The 12,281-nt window shown below is 38.2% G+C and overlaps 1 protein-coding gene across 2 annotated transcripts in view; it reads left to right on the top strand.

The window, feature by feature from the left end:
• The window catches only part of FANCB (FA complementation group B), a 62,586-nt gene that overhangs the window by 22,604 nt on the left and 27,701 nt on the right, over nt 1–12,281 (top strand). The window lies entirely within an intron of this gene.

Raw genomic sequence — 12,281 nt, 5'->3', positions numbered from 1 at the left:
TGAAAATTCACTTCAGTTAAGTGATTTTTAAGGGGTCCAATGAGGCATTTCAAAGGGATAAAAATTCAACCTATTCTCTTTTCTTTTTGGAAAAAATAAGAATTCTGAAGTAATAAGAGAATGTCAGGAGAAGGGAAAAGACACAAAAGGATATGGGCCAAAAAGAATGTTTCTGATCCTTTTTGCTCTAAAATCCGTAAGTGAGATGGAAGTTTCTGTCTCACTTGAAAGACATAAAGATGATTATAGAAAGCGGTATTTCACACTTGCAGCAGTGAAGTGCTAATCCCCCCCACCCCGTGCCTCAGAAGTGCTTGTCCCTAATGATCTGGTGATGCAAGTGGGTTTTTGAGAAGCTAGGTTATTACTGTCTTGTCTCGGTTTTTATGGTTGTCCATATAATATGCTACCTCTTTTTTTAGTAATCCATTGCAAATTGAGTTCTATAACTCTATAGCTCGATTTCTATGAAATTTCAATGAAAAATATTTCAGACTTTCTGGAAGTGAAAATGTGATAATTTCAGGATTAATTGTGGAAGTCTGAAAGCAATGTGTGTCAGTAGATGTAGTGAAACTTCCCATGACATGTTCTGAAAGAACAACCAGGTAGAAAATATAGGAACTAAATTGTAAAATGGAGGCTGTCAAAAAACTAAACAGAATATAATTGTAATAGTTTAATAGTTTATCTATAGAAAAGCTAGGATAGTAAAAAAAAAAAAGCATATTGCTTACTTTTTATTTATAAAAGCAACCAAAAGGTATTAATCTGTATGTACCAAATAACCTCTTTACAAGTGAGCTTTGTACTCCAGTATAATTTTTTTTTCTTTTTTTTCTTTTTATTTTTTCACATACACACACTGTATTTTATTTTTACAAGAGATAAATACACTGACACCAAGCATTGTAAATGGATGACTACAACAAAAGCAACAGTGATTGCAGTTACCAAACACGAAACACACTCATACTATGTCATAATATTGACATTCAGTCCAGTAATCCTCCACTGTAACAGCTCCTTTACTCTGCAGTGAAAATTGATTTGTATATTTTTTGCCTCTGAGTCCTTGTGGGATTTTTTTTTTAATTCAAACAGAAAGTCACAAAATTATAATCATCCTCATCAGTTCACTCAGTCCCATGTAATTAATTTTTTTTTCATCTTGATCTTTTGTTAGCACTTTTATGAATTCATCAGTTTTTCATTAGAGTTCTGAAAATGCTTATTCATTCAGTTCAGCAGTACAGTCAGTTACCAGAAACCTGTACTTGTCAGAGTCTTTTCCATGAATTCCCTGAAGATGAAACCCTTTTATAGGAACATTTTTGCAAAAGCATCACAGTACACCCAGAACTGTCTGTAAATGACAAAAGACTTAAAAATGACCACGGTTAAATATCTGATGAAAGTTCATAATAATGCAGTTGACAAGGAAATTTAGTTATTTCTGAGATATACATTTTAAAGTAATAACTAGAATTATGACTTATAACATTATACCAGAACATATAAGATTTTTAGAAATTTCATGTAATGTCTGAAACATTTATATTAACATATTTCCATACAAATAACCCAAAAAAAGTTTAGTGTTAGTTGTTTTTTTGTTTGTTTGTTTTTTTATACTGCAGGTTCTTATTAGTCATTAATTTTATACACATCAGTGTATACATGTCAATCCCAATCACCCAATTCAGCACACCACCCTCCCCACCCCACCGCGATTTTCCCCCCTTGGTATCCATATGTTTGTTCTCTACATCTGTGTCTCAACTTCTGCCCTGCAAACCGGTTCATCTGTACCATTTTTCTAGGTTCCACATGCGTTAATATACGATATTTCTTTTTCTCTTTCTGACTTACTTCACTCTGTATGACAGTCTCTAGATTCATCCACGCCTCAACAAATGACTCAATTTCGTTCCTTTTTATGGCTGAGTAATATTCCATTGTGTATATGTATCACAACTTCTTTATCCATTCGTCTGTCGATGGGCATTTAGGTTGCTTCCATGACCTGGCTATTGTAAATAGTGCTGCAGTGAACATTGGGGTGCATGTGTCTCTTTGAATTATGCTTTTCTCTGGGTGTATGCCCAGTAGTGGGATTGCTGGATCATATGGTAATTCTATTTTTAGTTTTTTAAGGAACCTCCATACCGTTCTCCACAGTGGCTGTATCAATTTACATTCCCACCAACAGTGCAAGAGGGTTCCCTTTTCTCCACACCCTCTCCAGCATTTGTTGTTTGTAGATTTTCTGATGATGCCCATTCTAACTGGTGTGAGGTGATATCTCATTGTGGTTTTCATTTGCATTTCTCTAATAATTAGTGATGTCGAGCAGCTTTTCATGTGCTTCTTGGCCATCTGTATGTCTTCTTTGGAGAAATGTCTATTTGGGTCTTCTGCCCATTTTTGGATTGGGTTGTTTGCTTTTTTAATATTGAGCTGCCTGAGCTCTTTATATATTTTGGAGATTAATCCTTTGTCGGATGATTCATTTGCAAATATTTTCTCCCATTCTGAGGGTTGTCTTTTCGTCTTGTTTATGGTTTCCTTTGCTGTGCAAAAGCTTTGAAGTTTCATTAGGTCCCATTTGTTTATTTCTGTTTTTATTTCCATTACTCTAGGAGGTGGATCAAATAAGATCTTGCTGTGATTTATGTCAAAGAGTGTTCTTCCTATGTTTTCCTCTAAGAGTTTTATAGTGTCCGGTCTTACATTTAGGTCTTGAATCCATTTTGAGTTTATTTTTGTGTATGGTGTTAGGGAGTGTTCTAATTTCCTTCTTTTCCATGTAGCTGTCCAGTTTTCCCAGCACCACTTATTGAAGAGACTGTCTTTTCTCCATTGTATATTTTTGCCTCCTTTGTCATAGATTAGTTGACCATATGTGCGTGGGTTTATCTCTGGGCTTTCTATCTTGTTCCATTGATCTATGTTTCTGTTTTTGTGCCAGTACCATATTGTCTTGATTACTGTAGCTTTGTAGTATAGTCTGAAGTCAGGGAGTCTGATTCCTCCAGCTCCGTTTTTTTTCCTCAAGACTGCTTTGGCTATTCGGGGTCTTTTGTGTCTCCATACAAATTTTAAGGTGATTTGTTCTAGTTCCGTAAAAAATGCCATTGGTAATTTGATAGGGATTGCAATCTGTAGATTGCTTTGGGTAGTATACTCATTTTCACAATGTTGATTCTTCCAATCCAAGAACATGGTATATCTCTCCATCTGTTGGTATCATCTTTAATTTCTTTCATCAGTGTCTTATAGTTTTCTGCATACAGGTCTTTTGTCTCCCTAGGTAGGTTTATTCCTAGGTATTTTATTCTTTTTGTTGCAGTGGTACATGGGAGTGTTTCCATAATTTCTGTTTCAGATTTTTCATCATCAGTGTACAGGAACGCAAGAGATTTCTGTGCATTAATTTTGTATCCCGCAGCTTTACCAGATTCATTGATTAGCTCTAGTAGTTTTCTGCTGGCATTTTTAGGATTCTCTATGTATAGTATCATGTCATCTGCAAACAGTGACAGTTTTACTTCTTCTTTTCCAATTTGTATTGCTTTTATTTCGTTTTCTTCTCTGATTGCCGTGGCTAGGACTTGCAAAACTATGTTGAATAATAGCGGTTAGAGTGGACATCCTTGTCTCGTTCCTGATCTTAGAGGAAATGCTTTCAGTTTTTCACCATTGAGAATGATGTTTGCTGTGGGTTTGTCGTATATGGCCTTTATTATGTTGAGATAGGTTCCCTCTATGCCCACTTTCTGGAGAGTTTTTATCATAAATGGGTGTTGAATTTTGTCAAAAGCTTTTTCTGCATCTATTGAGATGATCATATGGTTTTTCTTCTTCAATTTGTTAATATGGTGTATCACATTGATTGATATGTGTATATTGAAGAATCCTTGCATCCCTGGGATAAATCCCACTTGATTGTGGTGTATGATCCTTTTAATGTGTTGTTGGATTCTGTTTGCTAGTATGTTGTTGAGGATTTTTGCATCTATATTCATCAGTGATATTGGTCTGTAATTTTCTTTTTTGTAGTATCTTTGTCTGGTTTTGGTATCAGGGTGATGGTGGCCTCATAGAACGAGTTTGGGAGTGTTCCTTCCTCTGCAATTTTTTGGAAGAGTTTGAGAAGGATGGGTGTTAGCTCTTCTCTAAATGTTTGATAGAATTCACCTGTGAAGCCATCTGGTCCTGGACTTTTGTTTGTTGGAAGATTTTTAATCAGTTTCAATTTCATTACTTGTGACTGGTCTGTTCATATTTTCTGTTTCTTCCTGGTTCAGTCTTGGAAGATTATACCTTTCTAAGAATTTGTCCATTTCTTCCAGGTTGTCCATTTTATTGGCATAGACTTGCTTGTAGTAATCTCTCATGATCCTTTGTATTTCTGCGGTGTCTGTTGTAACTTCTCCTTTTTCATTTCTAATTTTATTGATTTGAGTCCTCTCCCTCTTTTTCTTGATGAGTCTGGCTAATGGTTTATCAATTTTGTTTATCTTCTCAAAGAAGCAGCTTTTAGTTTTATTGATCTTTGCTATTGTTTTCTTTGTTTCTATTTCATTTATTTCTGCTCTGATCTTTATGATTTCTTTCCTTCTGCTAACTTTGGGTTTTGGTTGTTCTTCTTTCTCTAGTTCCTTTAGGTGTAAGGTTAGATTGTTTAGTTGAGATTTTTCTTATTTCTTGAGGTAGGCTTGTATAGCTATAAACTTCCCTCTTAGAACTGCTTTTGCTGCATCCCATAGGTTTTGGATCATCGTGTTTTCATTGTCATTTGTCTCTAGGTATTTTTTGATTTCCTCTTTGATTTCTTCAGTGATCTCTTGGTTATTTAGTAACGTCTTGTTTAGCCTCCATGTGTTTGTGTTTTTTACGTTTTTTCCCTGTAATTCATTTCTAATCTGATAGCGTTGTGGTCAGAAAAGATTCTTGATATGATTTCAATTTTCTCTAAATTTACTGAGGCTTGATCTGTGACCCAAGATGTGATCTATCCTGGAGAGTGTTCCGTGTGCACTTGAGAAGAAAGTGTAATCTGCTGTTTTTGGATGGAATGTTCTATAAATATCAATTAAATCTATCTGGTCTATTGTGTCATTTAAAGCTTCTGTTTCCTTATTTTCATTTTGGATGATTTGTCCATTGGTGTAAGTGAGGTGTTAAAGTCCCCCACTATTATTGTGTTACTGTCGATTTCCTCTTTTATAGCTGTTAGCAGTTGCCTTATGTATTGAGGTGCTCCTATGTTGGGTGCATATATATTTATAATTGTTATAGCTTCTTCTTGGATTGATCCCTTGATCATTACGTAGTGTCCTTCCTTGTCTCTTATAACATTCTTTATTTTAAAGTCTATTTTATCTGATATGAGTATAGCTACTCCAGCTTTCTTTTGATTTCCATTTGCATGGAATATCTTTTTCCATCCCCTCACTTTCAGTCTGTATGTGTCCCTAGGTCTAGAGTGGGTCTCTTGTAGACAGCATATATATGGGTCTTGTTTTTGTATCCATTCAGCAAGCCTGTGTCTTTTGGTTGGAGCATTTAATCCATTCACGTTTAAGGTAATTATCGATATGTATGTTCCTATGACCATTTTCTTAATTGTTTTGGGTTTCTTTTTGTAGATCCTTTTCTTCTGTTGTGTTTCCCACTTAGAGAAGTTCCTTTAGCATTTGTTGTAGAGCTGGTTTGGTGGTGCTGAATTCTCTTAGCTTTTGCTTGTCTGTAAAGCTTTTGATTTCTCCATCGAATCTGAATGAGATCCTTGCCGGGTAGAGTAATCTTGGCTGTAGGTTCTTCCCTTTCATCACTTGAAGTATATCATGCCACTCCCTTCTGGCTTGTAGAGTTTCTGCTGAGAAATCAGCTGTTAACCTTATGGGAGTTCCCTTGTATGTTATTTGTCGTTTTTCCCTTGCTGATTTCAATAATTTTTCTTTGTCTTTAATTTTTTGCCAATTTGATTACTATGTGTCTCGGCGTGTTTCTCCTTGGGTTTATCCTGTATGGGACTCTCTGCGCTTCCTGGACTTGGGTGGCTATTTCCTTTCCCATGTTAGGGAAGTTTTCGACTATAATCTCTTCAAATATTTTCTCTGGTCCTTTCTCTCTCTCTTCTCCTTCTGGGACCCCTATAATGCGAATGTTGTTGCGTTTTATGTTGTCCCAGAGGTCTCTTAGGCTGTCTTCATTTCTTTTCATTCTTTTTTCTTTAGTCTGTTCCGCAGCACTGAATTCCACCATTCTGTCTTCCAGGTCACTTATCCGTTCTTCTGCCTCAGTTATTCTGCTATTGATTCCTTCTAGTGTAGTTTTCATTTCAGTTATTGTATTGGTCATCTCTGTTTGTTTGTTCTTTAATTCTTCTAGGTCTTTGTTAAACATTTCTTGCATCTTCTCGATCTTTGCCTCCATTCTTTTTCCGAGGTCCTGGATCATCTTCACTATCATTATTCTGAATTCTTTTTCTGGAAGGTTGCCTATCTCCACTTCATTTAGTTGTTTTTCTGGGGTTTTATCTTGTTCCTTCATCTGGTACATAGCCCTCTGCCTTTTCATGTTGTCTGTCTTTCTGTGAATGTGGTTTTTGTTCCACAGGCTGCAGGATTGTAGTTCTTCTTGCTTCTGCTGTCTGCCCTCTGGTGGATGAGGCTATGTAAGAGGCTTGATGGGAGGGACTGGTGGTGGGTAGAGCTGGGTATTGCTCTGGTGGGCAGAGCTCAGTGAAACTTTAATCCACTTAACTGCTGATGGTTGGGGCTGGGTTCCCTCCCTATTGGTTGTTTGGCCTGAGGTGACCCAACACTGGAGCCTACCTGGGCTGTTTGGTGGGGCTAATGGCAGACTCTGGGAGGGCTCACGCCAAGGAGTACTTCCCAGAACTTCTGCTGCCAGTGTCCTTGTCCCCACGGTGAGCCACAGCCCCTACCCCCCGCCTCTGCAGGAGTCCCTCCAACACTAGCAAGTAGATCTGGTTCAGTCTCCCCTGGGGTCACTGCTCCTTCCCCTGCGTCCCGATGCGCACACTACTTTGTGTGTGCCCTCCAAGAGTGGAGTCTCTGTTTCCCCCAGTCCTGTCAAAGTCCTGCAATTGATTCCCACTAGGCTTCAAAGTCTGATTCTCTAGGAATTCCTCCTCCTGTTGCCGGACCCCCGGGTTGGGAAGCCTGACGTGCATCTCAGAACCTGCGCTCCAGTGGGTGAACTTCTGTGGTATAAGTGTTCTCCAGTCTGTGAGTCACCCACCCAGCAGTTATGGGATTTGATTTTACTGTGATTGCGCCCCTCCTACCATCTCATTGTGGCTTCTCCTTTGTCTTTGCATGTGGGGTATCTTTTTTGGTGAGTTCCAGTGTCTTCCTGTTGATGATTGTCCAGCAGCTAGTTGTGATTCTGGTGTTCTCACAAGAGGGAGTGAGAGCACGTCCTTCTACTCTGCCATCTTGGTTCCTCTCCTCCAGTATAATTTTTCTACTTACTACAGAGTAGAAAAGTCAGAGTTTGAGGAAATGATGCCCTTGCCATGCTCTCATTATTCAATTGTGTTTGCCTCTTTAATCATATTCATTTGACCACTTCATAAACGATCTGAGACTGTCCTCAAAAACCTGTGTTCCCAAAAGGAAACCCTCTTACACTGTGGTGGGAATGTAAATTGGTGCAGCCACTACAGAGAAAAGTATGGAGGTTCCTTAAAAAACTAAAAATAGAGCTACCATATAATCCAGCAATCCCACTTCTGGGCATATATCTGGAGAAAACTCTAATTTGAAAAGATACATGCACCCCAGGGTGCCTACCTGGTGCCTTCCCTGGTGGCGCAGTGGTTAAGACTCCATGCTCCCAATGGAGGGGGCCCGGGTTCGATTCCTGGTCAAGGAACTAGATTCCCACATGCATGCTGCAAGTAAGAGTTCGCATGCCACAACTAAGGAGGCTGCCTGCCACAACTAAGACCCAGCACAACCAAATAAATATTTTTTTTTAATTTAAAAAAAAAGAAAAGATACATGAACCCCAAAGTTCATAGCACTGTTTACAATAGCCAAGACATGGAAGCAACCTAAATGTCCATCAACAGGGGAATGGATAAAGAAGATGTGGTACATATACACAATGGAATACTACTCAGCCATAAATAAGAATGGAATAATGCCATTTGCAGCAACATGGATGGACCTAGATATGATCATACTAAGTGAAGTAAGCCAGACAGAGAGAGACAAGTACCATATGATACCACTTATATGTAGACTATAAAATATGATACAAATGAACTTATCTACAAAACAGAAATAGACCCACAGATATAGAAAACAAACTATGGTTACCAAAGGGGAACGTGGGGGAGGGATTAGGAGTTTGGGATTAGCAGATACAAAATATTATATATAAAATAGATAAACAACAAGATCCTACTGTTTAGAACAAGGAACTATATTCAATATCTTGTAATAACCTATAATGGAAAAGAGCATGAAAAAGGATATATATATATATGTATAACTGAATCACCTTGCTTATATACCAGAAACTAAAACAACATTGTAAATTAACTATACTTCAATTAAAAAAAAAGAAAAACAGAAATCCTGTCCTCGCAAATCCACACTGCTGAAGTAGAAATGAGTTTTGTTTTGGAACAGAGCCCACCACAGTTTTCAGACACAAAACTTTGCATTGGCCTCCTGATCCCTTGAGTAAGGAACGTGTGCCAGCCAGCTTTGGCAGGACATTATTCAGCTTTGTGACTAGGTTGAGGGAAGGAAGAAGAAATGTAACATTCATTTATTGACTATCAACTATATACCAAACAGCTTGAAAACACACGCATACCCCCCCACGCACAGTAATATTCATATCTATACATATATATGGTTTAATCCTTCTTAGCAGCTCATTAATGTTGTCCCCAGTATGAAAAAAAAAAGTTAAACCAAATTAAAGGGGTGCATGCAAGCAACTTGATCCTATAACCTTGTTAGACATTTTTTTGAAATCAGCAGACCCTTTAAGAATTCTAATAATGTACAAATGAATCTTCTATTGTCCTGATAACATCTCTTTGTACTACATAGAATTGACCACTCAGTTTTCTCCCTGTCTCAGGAAGGAAAAGATCCAATTAACTTCTTTGCTTGCCCTTCCCAATAAAAGCAAAGCTTTGTATCCTTTCTTTTTTTTCCCCCCCCCAAAACTTGGCTAATACCAGATGTTGAAAGGTATCCTTTTTCTTGTATTCAAAATGTGAAAACATTACTTAACATCCTAACAATTTGAGAGTGAGACCTCTTTCTTGGGTAATGTCCTCTGGAGAACTTGAGGCTTTTACTGCTAAAGACAGTATGGTGCAATGGAAAGAATGCTGATCTGTAAACAGTGTATTTAATTGAATCCTTCAAAGCTTTGTTCTGTTTTCAGTTTTTGACTTGAATTGCTTACCGCCTCTACAAAATAGCCCTATCCTGTAAAATCCTACTGTGTTGAGTATCTTCACAGTGCTAATAGTGTGGCCATTTCCTAGGACCTTATTTCAATAATCCTGTGTTGCCTTTTTGTTCAGTAGGGTAGCAGGCACTATTCAGGTAGTGAATGTTCATAAGGGCAGAAAATCAGACACCTGCTGTGCCCTCACTATGCAGATTTTTCCTGTGCTACACTTGTGAGCAGCTATACTGGACAAGTGCCTGTGTGCCTAACTGGAGGTCAACATAATAGTCCTGAGTTCAGCTAGGAAACTTCTTTGGCATCTTTAACTTCATCTTGGATTATCCATTTCCCCACAGCAGCAGTCACTTACCCACAAAGTATAAGCAGTGTTATGGGCCAGTAAAACATACTCTTAGTAACCAGCCAAAGCATTTAGTGCTAGATACCAAGTCCGCCAGGAGTGGGAGGTAAGTGTGATGCAATCGGTTGATTGCCTGGTCCACATCGATTTCCTCCTTTTCTCATACCAGAACTCTCATTTTGCTCAGGAAACTTCCTTCCCACCATTCATGTGACTGGGTAAGTGGACTCCATCCCCAGTTCCAGAGGTTAGTCCTGACTAGTGTAAGCCAGTTAGTGCAGGACATTTCCCAGGCATTCCCAGGACATTTCCCATTTCCCAGGCAGCCCTTACTGGGCTGGGCACAAAACCTAAATTGGGCCAAATCAGACTGAGGGGAAAGGCTTGGTTCTTCCCCTCAGTCCAATTAGGAAGAGGTTTTTCCTGTCCCGCTGGAAGTAGCTGGCCCTAACTTGAGAAGTTGAGAGTTAGAATCACAGGAAATTAGGCTTTAGAATGAATCTGACACTGTAGACTGAAAAATTATTTTATTGTGTCACTGAATCGAATGTAAGCTCACCCTTTCCCGGGACTGCCCATTACTTCAGGGAAAAAAAAAAAATTCCTTGTGACAGAAGTCAAGGTTTCTGTTACTTGCAGCTGAAATCATTTCTCACTGCTTGAAATGGGATAAAGAATCCCAGAGAACCAAGCTGACTGTCCATACATGTGCAGTCCCAGGACAGGAATTGTTTCCTACAGAAGCAGGGCGCTTGTACCTGCTAAAAGCCGTGCAGGCAAAAGCTGCACCTCCCTGCCCCCACTCCCCACAGTTCATTTCTGGGCAGTGGCTTGCTAGGCTTCTTTCCTGTTTTGTCTTTTCCTTTTTTTTTTTAAGTTTACAACTCAAATTAATTCATACCTGATAGTAGTTTATATCTGAGATAAGCTGTATTTTTTAAAAAATTCTTTATCTTTTCTGTCTTCCTTAGCTTTCCTCTGGTATTACACCAGGGCACTTGTTTAATGATGCCTTCCTCATTGGGTTAGAGATATATGTCAGATTATTTAACCTATTTCTCCATATTTCCTGTTTTAGAATATAAAATTATAAATGTAAGGACCACATCTATTGTGTTACTTAGATAGCAGGAGAATTCAGTCTTGTAATTCTCTTCTGACAGCTGTTCTCATATTCTCAGCTATATCTTCTCCAATGGGAAGAGAAAGGAATCTTTACCAATTTTGATTGTTCTAGGAGTCTTTGTGCTAGGAAAAACGAATGTGATATTATGGGACTGTTTTAGAAATAGAGTAGTATTGCTATATCAAAAGAGATGAACAGCCTTATTGATTTAGAGCTTGCAGCCTTTTTAAAGGTAACAAATATGTGCTAGAACATGAGTAGTTGCATTTTAATATATACCAGGGAGCAAAAGATAACCTTTCTAAACTTCACTGTAGCCTCGTACAAAAAACAAGATGATGGAAATATTTAGTGTAGTTTTTATAAGCCTGATAAAATGTTTTAAGGTGTAGAATGACTAATTTGGTTATGTCAAGTGTGACAATAAAATCCTCTTATACGTTATCCAAAAAGGAAATGAATATGCTCTAACACTTGAAAGATTCTGGTAAATGTAGTCAAAACATTGGGAGTGGAGGCAGCGGGTACCATCCGAAGGGAGCCAGGACCAAATGTGTTCTGACAGTCTTCAAAACCTTCAGAGAAAGTGACCATATAGTACATGTGTTGAGCCTAACAAGGGGAGATGGGGCTTGGTGTGCAGACTGGTCTGTGTTTCCTGAAGCCAGTGCCACCTGGAAGGGGAAAGAATTAGTCTGGAACTATAAATAGTAGGAAAAATGATTACATAAAATTTAGGGAAAGAGTTGAAGAAAACTAATCTGCACTTGGGTACTAGTTTTCTATAATGTGATGTGCTGGGCAATAGCAGTAGCTAACATTTATTGATTTTTGTGTGTCAGACATTGATTTGAATGCTTACCCCATATGATCCTTACAACTCTCTGAAACTGTGCTTTCCAGGACATTGCCAGTAGTCTTGTGTGGCTGTTTACATTTAACTGAATTAAAACTAAATTAAAAATTCAGTTTCTTACTTGCATTAGCCACATTTCAAATGCTCAATAGCTACATGTGGCTAGTGGCTACTATTTGGACAGTACAGAATAGAACATTTCCTTAGTCTCAGAAAGTTTTATTAGACAATGCTTCTATAAGATGTGCTCTATTAACTATCTCTTGTTTACAAATCAAGAAACTGAGACCCACACAGGTTTAATACTACACCCAGGGTCATATAGCTATAGTAAGGAACAGAGCCAAGATTGACATCCATTGTAGCTCCAGGACCTTTGCTTTTTCACCACTATGCTCTTTGTGGTGAAAGAGCAAAGGTCAGTTTGTAATAAAGTCAATTTGTAATAATATAGTGCCATGTCTTCTGACGGTTTTATA

This window comes from Balaenoptera acutorostrata, chromosome X (genome assembly GCF_949987535.1).
Source record: "Balaenoptera acutorostrata chromosome X, mBalAcu1.1, whole genome shotgun sequence".
Taxonomy (NCBI): Eukaryota; Metazoa; Chordata; class Mammalia; order Artiodactyla; family Balaenopteridae; genus Balaenoptera; species Balaenoptera acutorostrata.
This window is presented reverse-complemented; position numbering and strand designations above follow the sequence as displayed.